The following is a 13,723-nucleotide window of genomic DNA, read 5'->3' as shown; positions in this document are numbered from 1 at the left end:
TGAGAAGTATAATGTTGATTGCTTAAAAGTAGGTGTCAAATTCAGAAGGTGATTTAGATACAGGCAGGTATTTATTTACTGTATCTAACAGATGCCTCCTGACTGTGTGAATTTAGACAACCAAAGCCTCAGGTTTTTCTTCTGCAGTGTACCTACCTCATAGGGTTGGTGTAAGCGTTAAGAAAAATCAAGCATATGGATTATTCCACACATTGCAAAGGCACATACTCAGCATCACATCAATACTTGTTGATATGTAAGTACACATCAGTACAGTGTGGGCATAAGGATGGGTCTACCTTTACCTGTAGGGAGAAATCTTCTTCCAAGTTCTGCTCTTCCCTTCTGTGTGCTGCCTCCTCCCGCTGCACCAACACCACCACATGGTGGCCATTTTCCTACCGTGTGACAGAGAAAACACTCAATAATTGCTAGCTAAAAGATGTTAGCAGTTGAACAGTCAATCTTTGAAAGATTTGGTTGTTAAAAATTTTAAACGGTACTGTTCACCTCCATGACTGGAATTACCCAGGATCTCCTTTTAGGACCTTTGCAACCCTCCTCCACTTCTTATCTTCTAAGGTGCCTAGTCCTGGTGGTAATTCTACACTTTCCATCTGTTAAAATCTATACATCCATTAAAGGCTTACAAAAATGCATAGAGAAAAAAAAAAAAAGCCAGCCAGATCTGGGTTTAAATCTCCATTCTGCCATTGAATGTCACTGTGTGACTGTTTGCAATTTTTTTCCTTTTCTGTTCTTTTTTTAAAAATTTTTAACTTAATTTAATTTTTACTTATTTATTTTTGGTTGCACTGCATCTTTGTTGCTGCGCATGGACTTTCTCTAGTTGCATGTAGTGGAGGCTACTCTTCGTTGCAGTGCCATGGCTTCTCATTGCAGTGGCTTCTCTTGTTGCAGAGCACCGGTACTAGGCGTGGGGGTTCAGTAGTTGTGGTAGGCGGGCTCGGTAGTTGTGGCGTATGGACTTAGTTGCTCTGCATCATATGGGATCTTCCCGGACCAGGGCTTGAACCCATGTCCCCTGCATCAGCAGGCGGATTCTTAACCACTGCACCACCAGGGAAGTCCTGCATTTTTTTTTTCTGGGTATCACCTCTATCTAATCTCTAACTTAGGAAAATCACATCATTGATTAGTTGATAAGATTAAATAAACGATTTTAAAGCCCCAGGTGCTTAGGGGGAAACTCAGTAGCTACTTTATCTTATTTTTCCTCATTGGCATCAAGACATAAATTGTATCGATCATTTTTGAGGGCATTACTCCACAAATATTTGTCACTTGTACATTTGTACATGCATTTGAGACAGGTGTTAAACATCAGTGAAAAAGTGTGAGGGGGGAATACTGGTAGGCCAGAAGGCCTTCCTGGTACTACTATAAACAATTCCTGCAAGCATACAGAAAACTTGGTTTCCTACAGATAAGCCTAATCCTGATTATGGAGGACAGAGCTCTACTTATTTTCTTAAATTCTCCTCAGTTGTTATTGCTATTATTTGTACTATGTTTCAATTTCAATATATATAAAATGATATATATTAACATAAATATTTGCCTGTCACAAATATGTGAAGTAAAAGTAAATTAGACAAGATGTTCTGTAAGACTTTTATTGTAACTGTTTTTAGCTTTTCCTGTGGGGCATCTATCAGACTATTTATTTACCCATGCCAGGAGAAGGGCATCCAGAGGATTAAATCTAATTTAATTTTTTCTTAAAAACATTTTTTTTTAAGGTGGGTTTGGAAGAGACTGAGAAAAAGCTCTCTTGGCTGCATTAAAAGCTGGGGATTAGTAGCAATGTTCTGACCTGAAATTTAGGTCTTGTGATTTCTTTCCAGGAGATTTTTCACTGCATGAAAAACCTGTCTGCAATGGCCTTATTATTTAATTCAGTCTTAATTGGATACAAACCGTCAAAATCTGAGGGATTGTTGAAAGGCCTAAAAGTGCACAAAGGTATTTTTTTAATGGTAATATCAATCATCTAGAAGTGAAAATGTCCTTCACCAAGTCACTAAACCTTTCTGCTATAATATATTTTACGTTCATTTTGCATTTCTTTTAAAGTTTCAGGGACATAAAATTTAATCTCTAGAGCATATGCCCTGTTTGGGGGAAGATTCAGCCATTTTCAAAAGTAGGCTAAGCTTTTGTGCTCCGTGATGTATATTTTAAGGAATTCTCCACGTGGCTTAATGAGTATGTCTTCATTGCTACAAGAGGTGAGTCAGGCTTCATTTTGTAATAAGACCCCTTGGAGACGAGTGGGATGCTAAGGGACCAACATAGGGTGAGGACTGGCTCCTTAAAAGAGCCTTTCATCATTTGGCCAGAATCACTGAGCGCTATCAGGCCACCGTTTGATGGAGAAGCAAATGCCCAGAGTGCTTTCCTTTTGCGAGAGATGTAAATGGCAGGCTGAGAAAGAAAGCTAGGGAAGAGTGTTCTTTGGGTCATTCACTGCTTCCAGTTCGGTCCCCCGACGTTCGGAAAATATTCAAAGGGTGTAAGGTAGGACCATTTCTATTGTTATCCCTTCTGGGACAAAGGCGGGGTGGCAGTGGTGGGGGCGGGCAAGTGATGCCCATCCTTTCGGTTGCGTAGGTTGGGGGAGTACGGGATGGCGCGGGGGGATTTGTTTTGTTTTGCTCTGAAGCCGGCTTCCCGGAGTCCCTCCCGTCCCCCGCCGGGAGAGCAGGGAGGACGCAGCGAGGCAACCGCAGCGGCCTCTGCGTCAAGTGGCGGCGGGGCGGGGAGGTGCGGCGCCGGGCCTGGAGACCTGGCTCACGTCCCCCAGGCGCCCGCAGCCTCCCCTCCCCCGCAGCCTGTTGGCGGCCGCAGCTCTGGCGGGCCGGGCACGTGGGCGCCTCCGTCACACCCTCACTCACACACTGACACACACCCGCGCGCGCACGCACCCGCGCGCCTGCATCTCGTGCTCTTCGCCTGGCGGACACACAGGCGCTCAGGAGTAGTCCCCTGCCAGCCCGCAGGGCAGAGACCCCCTGCACCCTGCCCCAGGGCCCGCCCGCCCTCAGCAGCTGCGTCTCTGCAGACAGCTCCCCGCGGCCTCGGTCAGTCACCTGGACCCGACCCCTTGGCCACTGCTGCTACTGTCGGGACGTGGACACAGCAAGAGGCGCCGGCCAAGACACCCTGACGGTGAGGACACGCTTCTACCGCTAAGGACACGGTGTAGGTAGGGTGGGGCTCACCGTGAGGCACCCTGGAGCTCGGGGCCGGGGAAGGGAGCGGAATTGATGGATGGATCCCGGGAAGGGCTCAGGCTGTGTCCGGGGGTGAGGGGAGGTAGGGCGGCTCCAGAGCCCCAGGAGGGCGAAGCTGGGCTCAGCGGGCGACCCTTCGGGCTCTGCGTCCTGCACCTGTGCACAATCGGGGGGCCTAGAAGCGGTGTGTAACGGGTAGCACATGGGTCGAAACGTGCCGCCATCCTTCTTCCTTCCTGCCGAGACCACAGCATCCCCGAAAGACTAGTCGTTTCCAAGTCCAGTCAGGGTTGGCCGAAGGGCGGGGTCCGCCTGAGGCAAGTCGGAAAGTTGCCAGGGTCGGGACGGAGCGAGACGCTTCCGGGGCTCTCGGTGAGTTGGAAGCTGATCCTCGTACAGGTTAGGGTGGGGCGGGGAGAGGAGCCAACCTCATTCCTCGTTCGCTTCTGGTTGCTTTTGCAACTGCCGAAGGCGACTGCCCAAGGCGGTGTGTTTTCACGTGACCCCAGTTCCCTTTTGCCTGAGGTATCCTGCGTTAAATTGTCCTGAAGTGGGCCTTTCTCCCGCACAAAGCACGCGGCTCTCGGAGAAAGCACAGCCTGTGTGTTTCTGCGCATCCAGGGATTTGAGGATATGGTGGTGAGGGTGTTGGCGCCGGGATTTTAAGGAGATGATGGGAGACCGTTTCTACGTTTCATGAACTCGGCTCGTTTGTGCGTGGCCTGGGTAGAGGACCGTTTTGAGTATAGGGGTAGAGTTTCAGTCAGTAACAAGCCTTATAAATACGAATGGATTAAAAACGCTCGAGCTGTCCTGGGGACAGTTATGACCTACCCGGTCTCAGAGGCCGCAGTGGCTGGAATGCATTTCCGTTAAGCGGAAAAGCGGCGTTTGCCGCTCGTTCGCGGAGAGGGAAGCCCACAGGTTCGCGCTCTCCCGTGCTGAGCTCTTCTTTCCGCTTTCCGTTCTCTTCCCTAGCGGGGAAACAGTGGAGTAAGAAGGGGCGGGGTCCGCACTCGGGCGCCGTGACGTCAGCAGTGTTTGGGTGCTTATGCAAATGAACTGCGACCGTTTCCCCTAGGCCGGCCGTTTCCCCTCCAGGTCTTAAAGGTAGACCCAGTCTCAGTCTGCACTGTATGTTTGGTCCACTGCCCAGAAACACAAGAGGACCGAAGCGTTTGCGTTCTGTGCTACATTTGGGCTTCTCGTCTCCCCGTTTTTAAAGCTGTTTTATACCTGTCATTGCCTGGTTGCTTTCCCGAAACACAGGGAACAATGTGTTTGCTTTAAGAAATATCATTCTCTGACGAACAACCCCGTGAAGAGCTCCTTACCCCACCCAGCCTCAGTTCTGCAAGAATGCTGCTGAGATACACTGCTGCTTCTGTCTTCAACGCATAGTATTGGATTTGACTTGTAGTAGGTATTTAATAAATACTTGATGATGGACCGAAGAGTGTGTGTATTTCTCTCATTAAATTCGGAGTATTCAACCATCAAAATTGTCTATTTTATTTTTGCGAAAATGAGTGGGCTTTGTGTCTTACATGACCAGCGATCCATGTATATTTGTTAGCTTAAAATATATTATCAATATATTACTGAATTCATTGACCATTTTCCTCCAAATGAAAAGAAAATTCAGTATATTCTTTTTTTGCAGAAAGATAGGAATTAATGTTGTTGTGAAAGGAAGAGAATGTCATTTGTTGACAAGTTTTCTTTTTCTGATTGCACGTTATATATTTGATTCAAGAATTACTTTATATTCCAATATATGTAACTCAAGATATTGTATTTTAATGGCGTTAAGAAAGATGTTCACATATGTTTTTAGGAAATAAGTGCTCTGTTATCCAATTAATAAAGTAAATAAGAAATACTATCTCAAATTACATAAACTGGGTGGCTTATAATGAACAGAAATGTATTTCTCACACTTCTGGAGGCTGGTCCAAGATCAAGGTGCCAGCAGATTCCGTGTCTGGTGGGAGCCTGCTTCCTGGTTCATAGAGGGTGCTTTCTAACTGTGTTCTCACGTGGTCAAAGGGGCTAGTTAGTTCTCTAGCATCTCATATTAACCCCCCAAAGCCTCAACTTCTAATACAATCACTTTGGGGTTAGAATTTCAACATATATGGGATGGGGGGAGGACACAAACATTCAAACCATAGCAAATAGTAAAGAATTTTTAAATTGGATCATAGCTGTTTGAGATACCAATAATCAGGTGAGATGCTTAGTTGTCAGTAGTTGAAATTTTAAAATAAGTTAGAATAATTACTAAGGCCTAAACTTGATAAGCGTTAGTTTACCCAGTGATCACAGTTCAAATTTTATTTTGTACATGTTAGAAAATATGCTTGTCCTGTCATGACAAAACTTTTGTTTTAATTGGTAAAAATTTTGCATTCCTTTGAACTCTGGGGTTATTATCCAGGTAATTAAAAAATCACTGACTTAGAATGATAGACCTGAAAGAGACTGTTGGTGATCAAAAGCACGGAAAGCTTTTACTTCTCAATTTACTTCTCAACTTCCTTTGGAGAGTGTGTTAACCCCTTTATTACTGCATACATATGCATGATTGGCTGTAATAATATATTCCTATGCAGAGTCGATTTTACAATAGATTCTGAGCAGATTGCATTATTAACAAAAATCCATGGGTGTAGTCTGATGCGTGAAAACATTCAAGGTTACATAGCAGGCATCTTTAGATTTATTTCCAGTTTGCCCTATAACTTAAAACAAGTCCTAACTACTCTTCTGGATATATTGAGTAAATAATTTTTTTAATAAACAAATTTATCTGCTTATACATTAACTTTGACCAGTAATGATTGTCTCATATTTCTTGGTGAACAGCAAGCCCTAGAGACTGGGCTACAGGGTGGTATTAAATGCACGGTACCACTTGATATAGGAGAGAGCTGTTTCCAGTCTCGAAGTTCAGTTTATTTCCTTGAGATTGACGCGCTAAGGTATCCTTTCACATAAGATTAATTGATTGTTATCTTTGAACAGAATGCTTAACCTGGGAGCTTTTTCACCTATCAGATTGGCAAAGACCAAAAATATTACTCACTGATAAAGACGCAGACGACGTAGAGAATGGACTTGAGGACGGGGAGAGGGAAGGGTAAGCTGGGAGGAAGTGAGAGAGTGGCATGGACATATATACATTACCAAATGTAAAATAGATAGCTAGTGGGAAGCAGCTGCATAGCACAGGGAGATCAGTTCAGTGCTTTGTGTCCATCTAGAGGGGTGGAATAGGGAGGGTGGGAGGGAGATGCAAGAGAGAAGGGATATGGGGATATATGTATACATATAGCTGGTTCACTTTGTTATGTAGCAGCAATTAACACGACATTGTAAAGCAATTATACTCCAATAAAGATGTTAAAAAAATATATTGCTCACTGTATTGAAGAAGGCAGAGGGAACCAGGCACTTTCATACTTTGCTTGTGGTAGTACAAATTGAGACAGCTTTGATAAAGGGTCATTTGTCAATATTTACCAAAATTATAAAAGCACATAACTTTTGATCAAGCAGTTCCGCTTCTAGGAATTTATTCTACAGATATGTAAATGTCAGATATACAAAATGAGTTGCTTGAACACTGAAGCAAAGTGTCAGAAATGACTGATATATGACATACTCATACAATCATTTTAAAAAACACAGTAATGTATGACATACCCATACGATCATTTAAAAAAACACAATAAACTATTGTATTGAGAGCAAAAGGTTTTAAAGATTTTTAAAGTGAAAAACCAAGATGCAGAATTATGTATCATATAGTATATAGTAACAGTGGTGTAAAAAGAAAAAGGCTGGGAAGGTGGAAAGAAAACACATATTAGCCTGAACATACATATTAGCTTGAATATATACTAAATATCTGTGGAGGACTTTGGTGACTTATAGAGAGATAGGGGTGGGATTAGATGTGCTGGGGAAAAAGAGTGGGAAGATATTTTTCACTCTATACCCACCATATTACTGTATTATTTATTCTAAATATAAATTTAAACATATTCTAAAGTGAAAACAGTAGTATATAAAAAGTACTCTTGGGAGAACAGTAGCCAGGCATCAGATGCCATCAAATGAGTAAGGTATAAAAGTCAATGGAGGGGCTTCCCTGGTGGAGCAGTGGTTGAGAGTCCGCCTGCCAATGTAGGGGACACGGGTTCGTGCCCCGGTCTGGGAAGATCCCACATGCCGCGGAGCGGCTGGGCCCGTGAGCCATGGCCACTGAGCCTATGCGTACAGAGCCTGTGCTCCGCAACGGGAGAGGCCACAACAGTGAGAGGCCCACGTACCGAAAAAAAAAAAAAAAGTCAATGGATCTTTTGGGTCCATGATTTTTGTAGTTTCTGAATTTATAGGAAAGTTTCCTACATTGAATATTCTTAGTAATAAAATTGTATTAGAGCAGCAGATGAGATTTAGTGGATTCACTAAAATTAACTGGTTATATCAGCATAAAAATGCACATTTTTTTAGTGAGTTGACTAAGGTTTTTTTTAAAAAAAATTTGAGATGGTTATAGATTCATATGAAGTTGTTAAGAAATAATTATATAAGATAATATATAATTATAAGAAATAACACAGAGAGTTCTTGCATGCCCTCTATGCAGTTTTCGGCAAGTGAAACCTTTTGCAAATCTATACTATGACATCATAATCAGAATATTGACAGTGATAAAGCAAAGTTACAGAGTTCCATCACTATAAGGATTCCTGTGTGGCCCTTTCATAAGCACAACCACTTCAGTCCTGTCCCCAACCTCTCCTTAAATCGTGGTGACCACTAACCTATTATTCATGTTTGTTGTTTTGTCTTTTCAAGAATGTTATGTAAGTAGAATCATATAATGTGCAACCTTTTGGAATTGGCTTTTTCCACTCAGCATAATTGTCTATAGATTAATCTAAGCTGTTGTGTGTATTAGTGGTTTGTTTTTATTTCTGAGTAGTACTCCATGGTATGGATTTACCAGAGTCTGTTTAACCATTCACCCATCGAATGACACCTGAGTTCTTTCCAGTTTAGGGTTGTTATGAATAAAGCTGCTATAGAAACTTGTTTACAGGTTTTATGGAAGCTAAATTTTCATTTCTACAGAATAAATGCCCAGGAGGGCAATTGCTGGATTATATGGTAGTTGCATGTTTTGTTTTCTGGAGAGCTGTACCATTTTACATTCTCACCAGCAATGTATGAATGATCCAGTTTTCTCCATATCCTTGCCAGAATTTGGTTGTCTTTCTATTTTAGCCATCCCAATAAGTATGTAGTGACATCGCATTGTAGTTTTAGTTACCATTGCTAATGGCTGATAATGTCAGACCTCATTTCATGTGCTCATTTGCCATCCAGACATCATATTCAGTGAAATGTCCTTTTATGTCCTTTGTCCATTTTCTAAATTATTTTTAATTGATGATGTTTATGAGTTCTTATAGATCCTAAATACTGTTCTTTTTTTCTTGGGGTTGTGGTCTGCAAATGTTTTCTCCCAGTCTTTAGCTTATTTTTTTCATCCACTTAATAGGTTCTTTCACAGAGCAAATTTTTAAATTTTGAAGTCCATTTTACCAATTTTTGCTTTGATGGATTCTGCTTTTGGTTTCATGTCTAAGAATTCTTTGCTTAGCTCTAGATCTCAAAATTTTTTCTGATGATTTCTTTTTAAAAGGTTTATAGTTTGATGTTTTACATTTAAGTCCGTGATTCATTTTGAGTTGTTTTTGTATAAGGTATGAAATTTAGGTCCAGGCTATATTTGCTTGGGAATGCCCAATTGTTCCAGAGCTATTTGTTGAAAGGGCTATCCTTTCTCTACTGAAATTGCTTTTGCACCTTTGTCAAAAATCAGTTGGATGTATTTGTGTGGACCTACTTATGGGTACTCTCTTCTGTTTCATTGATCTATTTGTCTGTCCTTCTGTCAACCTCACACAGTCTTTATCACTGTAGCTATATAAGTCTTCAAATAAGGTAGAAAGATTCCTCCTACTTCATTCTTCCATTTTGAAATTGTTGTAGCTATCTTAGTTTTTTGACATTTTATATAAATTTAGAATAATCTATATCTACAAAAATTTTTGCTGGGATTTTATAGGAATTGCCTTAAACCTGTATACCAATTTAGGGAGAATTGACATATTTACTGTGTTGAGTCTTTCAGTCCGTGAACATGGTATGTCTGTCCATATATTTAGATCTTCTTAGATTTCTTTCATCAGTTGAAGTATTCAATATAAAAGTACTGTTCATATTTTGTAGATTCCTTGGTATTTTCAATATAGACAATCAGGATGTCTGCACATATGGAAAATTTTCTTTCTTCCTTTCCAATCTATATGCCTTATATTTCCTTTTCTTGCCTTACTGCACTGGCTAGAACTTCCAGTACTACACTGAATGTGAATAGATATTCTTGTCTTGTTCCTGAGCTTCAGGGAAAATATTACATTATTCGTTTTTGAATATTGAACAAGCCTGTGTACCTAGAATAAGACCCACTTGGTCATGGGGTACAATTCTTATTATATAGCACTGAATTCTGTTTTCTAATATTGTGTTAAGGAAGTTTTTGTCTTTATTCACAAAAGATATAGATATATAGTTTTTTGTTTGTTTTATTCTGGTACTATCTTTGTATGGTTTTGGATTCAGAGTAATACTGACTTAATAAAATGAACTGCGAAGTGTTCTATCATCTTCTATTGTCTGGAAGAGATTGTGCAGAGTTGGTGTTAATTGTTTCTTAAATGTTAGGTGGGATTCTCCAGTGAAACCATCTGGGCCTGGAGATTTCTTTTGTGAGAGTTTTAAAATAATGCATTCATGTTTCTAAATAGTTATATGGATATTAAATGACCTGTTTTATGTTGGGTAAATTGTGGTAGTTTGTGTTTTTCAAGGAATTAGCCTATTTCAACTAAGTTGTCAAGATTTACGTGTGTAGAGTTTTTGCTAGTATTTCTTTATGGTCATTTTGATGTCTGCAGGTTTTCTTATAATCCTTGTTTCATTTCTGATATATAAAATGATATACAAAAGCATAAAATCGACCTTATGGAGCTTTACATTAGGGTAACTAAACATGTCTTTCAAGGCTAATATTTATCTTGTGGTTACAAGAGAATCACTGCATGGATTTAGAAACCTAAACCACACCTTTTTTTACACAGGTCTAGCCCCACTGTGAATGGTTCCTTGGACAATATTTCAAATTTAATTAACTATTTTTACTTTCAGTTAAATTCAGTGACTATTCAATTTCTCTCCCCCATTAGGCAGTTAGTACATATGCTACATAACAAACTATCCATTTTTTGTTTTTTTTTTTTAGTAGGTTTGAAACAATGTTATATTGAAGCATTCACCCTCTGTTACCTTCCTGGGATTGTAGTGACTTTAAACAATAATGATTTATTATTTTTCATTATCCTCTGTGTTGGTTGGGCTCAGCTAGGTGCTTCATCTGTTCTAGTTGATATTCCTAGTTGATATTACCTGGCTATTCAACTGGGGCTAGAATGTCAACATCTTTGTTCTTGTTCCTGTGGGTTTAGCTCAGATGGCTGGTGCAATTGGTGGCTGATAGAGTGTCTCTCTCACTTTCCATGTGGGATTTCTAACAGGGCAGGTGGACATATTTTATATTGTGTCTGGCTTCCAAAAGAGTCAAAGCAGAAACTGCCAGGCTTCCTGAGGCCTAGTGACATTTGCATAGTGTCACTTCTGCATTCTAATGGTCAAAGAAGTTCAAGGCCAGCCCAGAATTAAAAGAAGGGGAAATAGACTCCATCTTATTAATGAGATGAGTAACAGGGATAATACAGCATTGGGAAGAATTGTTAACATTTGTGTTTGCTATCTATTATAGGAAACATCTGAGAGAGATCATACTTGACATTCTATGATGATGACAATGAAGCATGTTGAATGCTTTCAAATTCATTTTTTCCATAAGGCATGATAATACAAATACATAAATAAGTGTAATACAATAGAATGTGCCTGCAGGAGGCTAATAATAGCTCCTGAAGATTTGTCTACTTCTTAATTCCTGGCACTTGTGACTGTTACCTTAGTTGGAAAAAGACTTGTTGCAGAAATTATCTTCAGATGAAGAGGTTATCCTAGAATGTCCAGATGGGCCCTATATGCCATGCCATCTCAGATGCCCTTATATGAAAGAGGCAGAGGAGATTAGACACACATAGAAGAGGAGGAGGCAATGTGACTATGGAGGTATGGACTGGAGTGATGTGGCTATGAGTGAAGGAACACCGGCAGCCCCAGAAGCTAGAAGAGGCGAAGAACAGACTTTCCCCTAGGGCCTCCTGAGGAACTTCAGACCTGACAACACCTTGATTTTGGTTCACTGAAACAGATTTCAAATCTCTGGCTTCCAGAGCTTTGAAAGATTAGATTTCTGTTGCTTCAAGCCACTAAATCTGAATTTGTTACAGAACCCTCAGGAAATGAATACAGTGCCTAAATCTGAGGTGTTCTCAATAAAATTTTAAATGTTTAAAAGACTTTTTGTATATTTTCAAAATGTTTAAAAGGCCTTTTGAAAGACTTAGTTAAATAAAATTTAAGATCTGTCCTTGGTTTATAGAAGTCAACAAAAATACATTTCAATTTCTGGGAATTGCTGTATAATTATAATTAACTTTGAAATAATTGCAAGCTCACAAGAAGGTGCAAAGGGAGGTCCTGTGTAACCTTCACTTAGCCTCCCCCACTTTATAATCTTATATAAAAATACAGTACAATATCAAAACCAGCATATTGATATTGGTACAATTCATAGAGCTTTTCCAGATTATGCAGTCATTTTTTCTGTATGTGTGTGTATGTATGTATTGTTCTTTGCAATTTTATCACATGTATAGCCTCATGCAACCCTTATCACAATGAAGATACTAAATGGTAACCATCTCACAAGATTCTCCTGTGCTACCTTTTTATAGCACACCCACCTGTCCTTCTGTACCATAACTCCTAGCAACCACTGTTCTGTGGTTCATCTATGTCATTATCTAATTTCACAAATGTAATATAAATGGAATCATGAAATATGTATCCTTTTCAAACTGGCTTTCTCTCCCCCATTTAGCATCATTCCCTTAAAGTTTATCCAGGTTGTTGCATGTATCAATGGTTCTTTCCTTTTTATGGCTGATATTGCATGATATGGACATACTCCGGTTTGTTTAACCATTCACCCATTGAAGGACGTTTGGGTAGTTCTCAGTTTGGGGCTATTATGAATAAAGCTTTTATGAACATTTATGTACAAGTTTCTGCTTGAAAATAAGTTTTTATTTCTCTGGGATATATGCCTAAGAGTGCAAAATGATGGTCACAATGGTAACTCTATTATTAGTGTTAAAAGTAACTGCCAACTACTTTTTAGAGTGGCTATACTATTTTACATTTCTATCAGCAATATATGATTGATCTAGTTTCTTCACATCCTCACCAACTTTTGGTGTCATTATTTATTTATTTATTTATTTATCTATTTATTTTAGCCATTCTGATATATGTGTTATAGTCCACATTTTAGGGCAAAACGTATGTTACCAAGTGTAAGTTGTGACTTTGTATTTCACTTGTAAAAATGTTCTCCTCCTTTTGATTGATTCTGTGATTTTTTTTTGTTATCTTTTTGCTTAATGCAGACATTTTATATAAAGAGATATAATTTGCAAAATAAATGCTTAGGTGGTATTCTATATGGTTGAAAATCTTTTGTATTATTTGTTAAAATCATTATTTCATTATGTTACCAAATTTTGTCTTTTTCTATGGCGATTATTTCATATCTACAAACTTCTTAACATGTGCCTTTTTTTTCTTGGGTATTTCAATATGGTTCAACATTTTATTTTCGTTCAAATAGTCTTTACTTTTTACCTTATACATTAGAATATGAAAAAATATATTTCATTTGAATTCACAATGAATTTCAGATTCAATGTTCAGAATTGGTTCATATTTAAAGAAAACTTTATTCAGTAAAATTTGAATTTGTCCAAGTCAGGGAGATAATTTACTGTTGTTCTAGTTCTTTATTATAGAATATTAAGATTGTGGAAAATGCTAGTAATTAGCCAGCACAGGCATGTCTGTTTGAGTCATCTCTCATATCTAAGATGCAAGTGCCTGCCTGCTATTTTACGGTTTTGCATATTTTCACTGGAAACATTTATTAATGTCTAATATAACATAATTTCAAAAGATGTTGTAACAATAGTAGTTTAAAAGTCTGGAAAGATGGAGTAAGAACTCTTAATTCTATAGTGAATTATTTCTATTTTGAGTTAACTCTATAGTGAAATTTTTAGCAAGAATAATCAAGACAAAAGCAGAGAAAACACCTATTACCAATAGCAGGGATAAAAAATGAGATAAGACTA

The 13,723-nt window shown here is 39.2% G+C and overlaps 1 protein-coding gene across 1 annotated transcript in view; it reads left to right on the top strand.

The window, feature by feature from the left end:
* The first annotated feature begins 2,935 nt into the window (after positions 1–2,935).
* Positions 2,936–13,723, top strand: part of SLC6A15 (solute carrier family 6 member 15) — a 48,282-nt gene continuing 37,494 nt past the window's right edge. The window contains exon 1 of the mRNA XM_022552419.3: positions 2,936–3,192. The gene's annotated coding sequence lies outside the window, so the exon portion shown is untranslated. The remainder of the gene's footprint in view (positions 3,193–13,723) is intronic.

This window comes from Delphinapterus leucas, chromosome 11, assembly GCF_059928025.1.
Source record: "Delphinapterus leucas isolate spDelLeu-1000000601 "Yukka" chromosome 11, BTC_Dleu_Yukka2, whole genome shotgun sequence".
Classification (NCBI taxonomy): domain Eukaryota; kingdom Metazoa; phylum Chordata; class Mammalia; order Artiodactyla; family Monodontidae; genus Delphinapterus; species Delphinapterus leucas.
This window is presented reverse-complemented; position numbering and strand designations above follow the sequence as displayed.